General features: G+C 64.3%; 1 pseudogene; it reads left to right on the top strand.

Moving 5' to 3' along the window:
- Nucleotides 1-3,304: 3,304 nt before the first annotated feature.
- LOC127200855 (cell surface glycoprotein 1-like) lies at nucleotides 3,305-7,625 on the top strand (annotated as a pseudogene).
- Nucleotides 7,626-8,399: the final 774 nt, after the last annotated feature.

Below are 8,399 nucleotides of genomic sequence, written 5' to 3'. Positions count from 1 at the left end.
CCGAACCCGAAGAAACCCGAAGCCCGGGGCTGGAAACCCGGGAACCGAACCGAACCCGAAACCCGAAGACCTAACCGAACCCGTACCGAAACCCTACGAACCCGACGAACCCGCACTAACCCGAACCCGACCAACCCGCCCTCCCCTACCGCCCGATACCTCGAACGACTCGAACGAACCCGACCCTAACCCGAAACCTCCCGTCGAAGGAAGTACCCGAACCCGAACCTACCGAACCCGAACCCGAACCCGAAACCCAACCCGAACCCAAAACCCGACGGAACCCGAACCCGAACCCGAACCCGACCCGAACCGGAACAACCCGACCCGAACTAACACGATACCGACCCGAACCCGAACCCGAACTCCGAAACCCGAACCCTCGAACCCAACCCGAGTACCCGAACTCCACCCGAACCCTGAACCCGAACCCGGAACCCGAACACCAGAACCGCGAATTTTTACCCGCACGACCTGAACGTCACCCGCGAATCCTCGACCCGAACACCCGAACCCTGAACCCGGAACCCGAACCTCGACCGAACCCGACCAAGCCCACCCTGCACGCGACAACCCGGAACCGACCCTGAACCCGAAACCACTCGCCCCGAACCCGAACCCGAAACCGAAACCGACCCGCATCCCGAAACAACCCGAACCTCGAACGACCCAACCCGACCCTACCGAACCTACCCGCCGAATTCCAACCCGAAACCCACCCGAACCCGTAACCCGAACCCTAACCCGATACCCGAACCCGAACCCTAACCCGAACCGACCCCGCGAACCTCCTGACCCAACGAACCCCGAACCCGAACCTCGAAACCCGAACCCGAAACCCGAACACCGACCTACCCGCAACCGGCCCTGAACTCCGAACTCCGGAACCGAACCCGACCCGAACATCCGCTACCCTAACCCGAACCCGTAACCTCGAACCGAACCCGCACGAACCCGAACCCCGCACCCGAACCCAACCCGAACCCGAACCCCGAACCCGAACCCGAACCCGAACCCGAACCGAACTCCGAACCCGAACCCGACACCCTGAACCCCTAATCCTAACTCAGACCCGAAACCCGTAACCCTTGAACCCAACCCCGAACCCGAACCCGGAACCCGAACAACCCGAACCTACGAACCCTGACCTAACTGACCCCGATACAACCCGACCCTACCCGAACACCGAACCTCGAACCCGAACCCGAACCCGAACCGAACCCCGACATCAACCCGAACCCGAACCCGAACCCGACGATCCCGAACTCCGAACCCGATACCCGACCCGACCCCCGAACACCCGAACACCGATACCCGTAACCCGAACCGAAACGAACCCGACCCCGCCGACTCCCCGAACCCGAACTCCGACCGAAACCCGAACCCGACCACCCACCCGAACGGACCCGAACCGAACCTCGAACCGAACCCGAACCCGACCGAACCCCACCAACCCTGAACCCGAACCGAACCCGAACCGAACCCGAAACAAACCCGAACCGACCCGAACCGACCGAACCCGAACCCGAACCCGAACCACCCGAACTGAACCCGAATAAACCCTAACCCTCGATACCCGAACCTCGACGACCCGACCCCCTACCCGACCCACCCGAACCCGACCACCCGAACCTGAACCGACCTAACCCGAACCAACCCGAAACCCAACCCGAACCAACCGACCCGCCAACCCGGAACCCCGAACCCGAACCCGAAACCCGAACCTACGACCCGAAGCCCGGAACCCGAACCCGAACCCTAACCGCCTCGAACCCTGAACCCGTACCCGAACCCGTAACCCTAACCCGAACCCGCAACCCGAACCCGAACCCGAACCTGAAACCGAACCCGAACCCGAACCGAAACCCCGACCCGAACCAACACCCAATCCCGAACCCAACCCCGAACGGAACCACGCGAACCCGAACCCGACCTTAACCCGAACACCCCGAACCCTGAACCCGAACCCGTAACCCGACCCTGCATCCCGATACCGAACCCGAACCCGTAACCCGTAACCACGAACCCGAACCCGAACCCGGATACCTCCCGAACTCAACCCCGAACCCTCGAACGAACCTTAACCCGATCCCTGACCCGAGACCCAACCCTCCGAACCGAGAAACGACCAAAACCCATACCGAACCCGAACTATCCCACCGAACCCGAACCCGACCGACCCCCGAACCCGACCAACCGACCCGAACCCGTAAAATCCATCCGCCGAACCCGTAACCCGAACCCCGATACCCTGAAACCTCGAACTCAACCCGAACCCGAACCGAACCCGAACCCAACCCGAACCCATAGAAACCCGAACCCGAAAACCCGAACAAACTCCGAACCCTAACTCCTGACACCAATCCGAACCTACCCTAACTACCGAACCCGACCCTGAACCCGAACCCCCGTAACCCGAACCCACCGAACCCGCAACCCGCAACCCGAACCCGAACCCGACTACCCGAACCCGAACATACCGAAACCACGAACCCTAACCCAACCTCGCAACCAACCCGAACACCTACCCGATAACCCTAACCCCGAACCCGACTAACCCTAACCCTTGAACCCGAACCCAACTCCCGGTAACCTAGACCCTACCCGATACCCGACCTCCGAACCCGAACAACCCGTAACGACCCGACCCTGAACCCCCGACCGAACCCGTAACCGAACCTAGTGCCAACCCAACCCGAGACCCGAACCCGAACCCGACCCGAACCCTGAACCCGAACTCCGAACCCGACCGCGAACCCGAACCCGAACCCGAACCGAACCCGAACCCACCGAACCCGCCCGAACCCGATACCCGAAACATCCGAACCCGAACCGAACCCGAAGCCTCGGAAACCCGACCCGAACCCCACCCGAACCTCACGAACCCCGAACCCCAACCCGAACCCGAACCCGACCCGACATCCCGAACCCGAACCCGAACCCGAACCCGAACCCGGAACCGAACCCGAACCCCTGAACCCGAACCCGAACCCAACCCGACCCTAACCCGACACCCGAACCCTGAACCCGAACCCGAACCCGAACCCGTAACCCGAACCCTCCCGAACCCGAACCCGAACACCCGCACCCGAACCCCGAACCCGAACCCGAACCCGAACCCGAACCCGAACCCGAACCCGAACCAACCCGAACCCAAACCCGAACCGAACCCGAAACCCGACCCGAACCGCCCGAACCCGAACCCGAACCCGAACCCGAACCCGAATCAGCCCGAACCCGATAACCCGAACCCTACCGAACCCGAACTCCCGAACCCGAACCCGAACAACCGACTCGAACCCGTACCCGAACCCGAACCCGAACACCGGAACCCAACCCGAACTCCGAACCCGAACCCGAACCCGAACCTCGACAACCCGAACCCGAACCCGAACCCGAACCCGAACCCGAACCCGAACCCGAACCCGAACCCGAACCCGAACCCGAACCCGACCCGAACTCCGAACCCGAACCCGCCCGAACCCAACCGAACCTCGAACCCGAACCCGAACCCGTAACCCGAACCGACGAACCCGAACCCGAACCCGACCCGAACCCCCGACCCGAACCCGAACCCGAATAACCCGAACCCGAACCCGAACCCATACCCGCCCGAACCCGAACCCGGGTTGAACCCGAACCGCTCACCCGAACCCTAACCTCGACCCCGAACCCGAACCCGACCGACCCGAACCCGAACCCGAACCCGAACACCGAACCCGAAGCCCGCAACCCGAACCCGAACCCGAACCCGAACCCGAACCCGAACCCGAACCCGAACCCGAACCTAACCCGAACCCGAACCCTCCCCGAACCCGAACCAACCCGAACCCGAACCCGAACCCGACCCTATCACCGACCCGAACCCGACCCCGAAACCCGAACCCGAACCCAACCGAACCCGAACCCGAACCCGAACCGAACCCGAACCGAACCCGACCCACCCCCCGAACCCGAACCCAACCCGAACCCGAACCCGAACCCGAACCCGAACCCGAACCCGACCGAACCGAACCCGAACCGAACCCGACCCTAACCCGAACCCGTAACCCGTAACCCGAACCCGAACCCGAACCCGAACCCGAACCCGAACCCGAACCTCAACCCGAACCCGAACCGAACCCGAACCCGAACCGAACCCGAACCCGAACCCGAACACCCGAACCCGGAACCCGAACCCGAACCGAACCCGACAACCCGAACTGCCGCAACCCGCGAACCCGAACCGAACCCGAATAACCCGAAACCCGAACCCGAACCCGAACCCACCCCGAACCCCGAACCCTAAACCGAACCCGAACCCGAACCCCCCGAACCCGAACCCGAACCCGAACCCGAACCCGTACGAACCCGAACCCGAACCCGACCCGAACCCGACCCGAACCCAACCGAACCGAAACCGAACCCGAACCCGAACCCACCCTAACCCGAACCCAACCCGAAACCCGTAACCCGCAACCCGAACCCGAACCCGAACCCGAACCCGAACCCGAACCCGACCCGAACCCGAACCCGACCCGAACCGAACCGAACCCGAATACCGAACCAACCCGAACCCCGAACCCGAACCCGAACCCCGCACCCGAACCCGAAACCCGAACCCAACCCGAACCTCCAACCCGACACCCGAACCCGAACCCGAACCCGAACCCGTAACCCGAACCTCGAACCCGAACCAACCCGAACCGAAACAACCAACCCGACCCCGAACCCGCACCAACCCTGAACGACCCCGAACCAAACCGAACCCGAACAACCCGACCAACCCGAACCCAGAACCGACCCGAACCCTACCCGAACCCGAACCCGAACCCGAACCCGAAAACCCGAACCCGACCCCGGGAACCCGAACCCGAACCCGAACCCGATACCCGAACCCGAACCCGAACCCGAACCCCGAACCCCGAACCCCGAACCCGAACCCGACCCGAACCGAATACCCGAACCCGAACCCGTACCCGAACCCGAACCCCGAACCCGAACCCGAACCCGAAACCCGAACTCCGAACCCGAACCCGGAACCCGAAACCGACCCGAACCCTAAACCCGAACCCGAACCCGAACCCGAACCCGAACCCGACCCGAACCCGTACCCCAACCCGAACCCGAACCCGAACCCGAACCCGAACCCGAACCCGAACCCGAACCCGAACCCGAACCCGCCGACCGAACCCGAACCCAACCCTACCCGAACCCGAACCGAACCCGAACCCGAAACCCGAACCCGAACCCGAACCTCGAACCCGAACCCGAAACCCGAACCCAACCCGAACCCGAACCGAACCCGGAACCAACCCGACGAACCCGAACCCGAACCCCAACCCGAACCCGGAACCCGAACCCGAACCCAAACCCGAACCCAAACCCTAACCCGAAACCGAACCCTAAACCCGAACCCGAACCCGAACCCCGAACCCGAACCCGGAACCCGAACCTCGAAACCCGAACCCGAACCCGAATCCCGAAACCCGAACCCGAACCCGAACCCTGAACCCGAACCCGAACCCGAACCTCGAACCCGAACCCGAACCCTAACCCGAACCCTAACCCGGAACCCGAACCCGAACCCGAACCCGAACCCGAACCCGAACCCCCGAACCCGAACCGAACCGAACCCGAACCCGAACCCGAACCGAACCCGAACCCCGAACCCGAACGAACCCACCCCGAACCCGAACCCGAACCCGGAACCCGTACCCGAACCCGAACCCGAACCCGAACCCGAACCCGAACCCAACCCGAACCCGAACCCGAACCGAACCGAAACCCGAACCCGAACCCGCGACCACGAACCCGAACCCGACGAACCCGAACCCGAACCCGAACCCGAACCCGAACCCGAACCCGAACCCTAACCCGAACCCGAACCCTAACCCGAACCCGAACCCGAAACCTAACCCGAACCCGAACCCGAACCCGAACCCGAACCCGAACCCCGAACCCGAACCCCGAACCCCGAACCCGAACCGAACCCGAACCCGAACCCGAACCCGAACCCGAACCCGAACCGAAACCCAACCCGAACCCGAACCCGAACCCAACCCTAACCCGAACCCGAACCCGAACCCGACCCCGAACCCGAACCCGAACCCGACCCCAACCCAACACCGAACCCGACCCCGAACCCGAACCCGAACCCGAACCCGTAACCCGACCCGAACCCGACCCGAACCCGAACCCTAACCCGGAACCCGAACCCCGACCCGAACCCAACCCCGAACTCGAACCCGTAACCCGTAACCCGAACCCGAAACCCGAACCCGAACCCGACCCCGTAACCCGAACCCAACCCAACCCGAACCGACCCGAACCGAACCCGAACCCGGAACCCGAACCCGAACCCGAACCCGACCCGAACCCGAACCCGAACCCGAACCCACCGTAACCCGAACCCGAACCCGACCCGAACCGAACCCGAACCCCGAACCCAACCCGAACCCGAACCCGAAACCCGAACCCGAACCCGAACCCGAACCCGAACCCGAACCCCGAACCCGAATCCCGAACCACTGAATCCACGAACCCTAACCCTAACCCTAACCCGAACCCTAACCCTAACCCGAACCCTAACCCTAACCCGAACCCTAACCCTAACCCGAACCCGAACCCTAACCCGAACCCGAACCCGAACCCGAACCCGAACCCTAACCCGAACCCTAACCCTAACCCGAACCCGAACCCCGAACCCCGAACCCGAAACCCGAACCCCCGAACCCGAACCCGAACCCGAACCCGAACCCGGAACCCGCACAGAACCGAACCCGAACCCGAACCCCGAACCCTAACCCGAACCCGAACCCGAACCCGAACCCGAAACCCGAACCCGAACCCGAACCCGAACCCGAACACGAACCCGAACCCCGAACCCTAACCCGAACCGAACCCGAACCGAACCCGAAACCCGAACCCGAACCCGAACCCGAACCCGAACCCGGAAACCCGAACCCGAACCCGAACCCGAACCCGAACCCGAACCCGACCCCGTAACCACGAACCCCGAACCCCGAAACCCGAAACCTCGAACCCGAACCCGAACCCGAACCCGAACCCGAACCCGAACCCGAACCCGACCGACCCGCCGAACCCGAACCCGAACCCGAACCCGAACCCGAACCCGAACCCGAACCCACCCGACCCAACCCGAACCCGAACCCGAACCCGAACCCGAACCCGAACCCGAACCCGAACCCGAACCCAACCCGCACCGAACCCGAACCCGAACACTAACCGCGAACCCCGAACCCGAATCCCAACCCGAACCCGAACCCCGAACCCGAACCCGAACCCGACCCACCCGAACCCGAACCCGAACCGAACCCGCGACCCGAACCCGAACCCGAACTCCGAACCGACCGAACCCGAACCCGAACCCGAACCCAACCGAACCCGAACCGAACCCGAACCCGAACCCGAACCCGAAATCCCTGAACCCGAACCCGAACCTCGAACCCGAACCCGAACCCGAACCCGAACCGAACCCGAACCCGAACCCGAACCCGAACCCGAACCCGAACCCCCGAACCCGTAAACCCGAACCCGAACCCGAACCCGAACCCGAACCCGAACCCGAACCCGAACCCGAACCCGAAACCGAACCCGAACCCGAACCCGAACCCGAACCGAACCCGAACCCGAACCCGCACCCGAACCCGAACCCGAACCCCCCGAACCCGAAACCCGAACCCGGACAACCCAACCCGAACCTCGAAACCCGCCACCCGAACCCGAACCCGAACCCGAAACCGAACGACCCGAACCCGAACCCGAACCCGAAGCCCGAACCCGAACCCAACCCGAATCCCGAACCCGAACCGAACCCGAAACCCCGAACCCGAACCCGAACCCCGAACCCGAACCCGAACCCGAACCCGAACCCGAACCCGAACCCGAACCAGCATCCCGAAACCGAACCCTACCCGAACCCGAACCTACCCGAACCCCGACCCCGAACCCGAACCCGAACCCGAACCCGAACCCGGACCCGAACCCGAACCCGAACCCGAACCCGACCCGAACCCGAACCCGAACCCGAAACCCGAACCCGAACCCGAACCCGAACCCGAACCCGAACCGACCCGAACACCCTAACCCGAACCCGAACCCGACACCCGAACCCGAACCCGAACCGCGAACCCGACACCCGAACCCGAACCCGAACCCGAACCCCGAACCCGAACCCGAACCCGACGAACCCGAACCCGAACCCCTAACCCGAACCCGAACCCGAACCCGAACCGCCGAACCCCGGAACCCGAACCCGAACCCGCACCCGAACCCGTAACCCGAACCCGAACCCGAACCCGCGAACCCGACCCGAACCGAACCCGAACCCGAACCCGAACCGAACCCGAACCCGAACCACCCGAAACCCGCGAACCCGAACCCGAACCCGAACCCGA

This window comes from Acomys russatus, chromosome 16 (assembly GCF_903995435.1).
Source record: "Acomys russatus chromosome 16, mAcoRus1.1, whole genome shotgun sequence".
Classification (NCBI taxonomy): domain Eukaryota; kingdom Metazoa; phylum Chordata; class Mammalia; order Rodentia; family Muridae; genus Acomys; species Acomys russatus.
The sequence above is the reverse complement of the archived record's forward strand: the minus strand, read 5'-3'. Positions and strand labels throughout refer to the sequence as shown.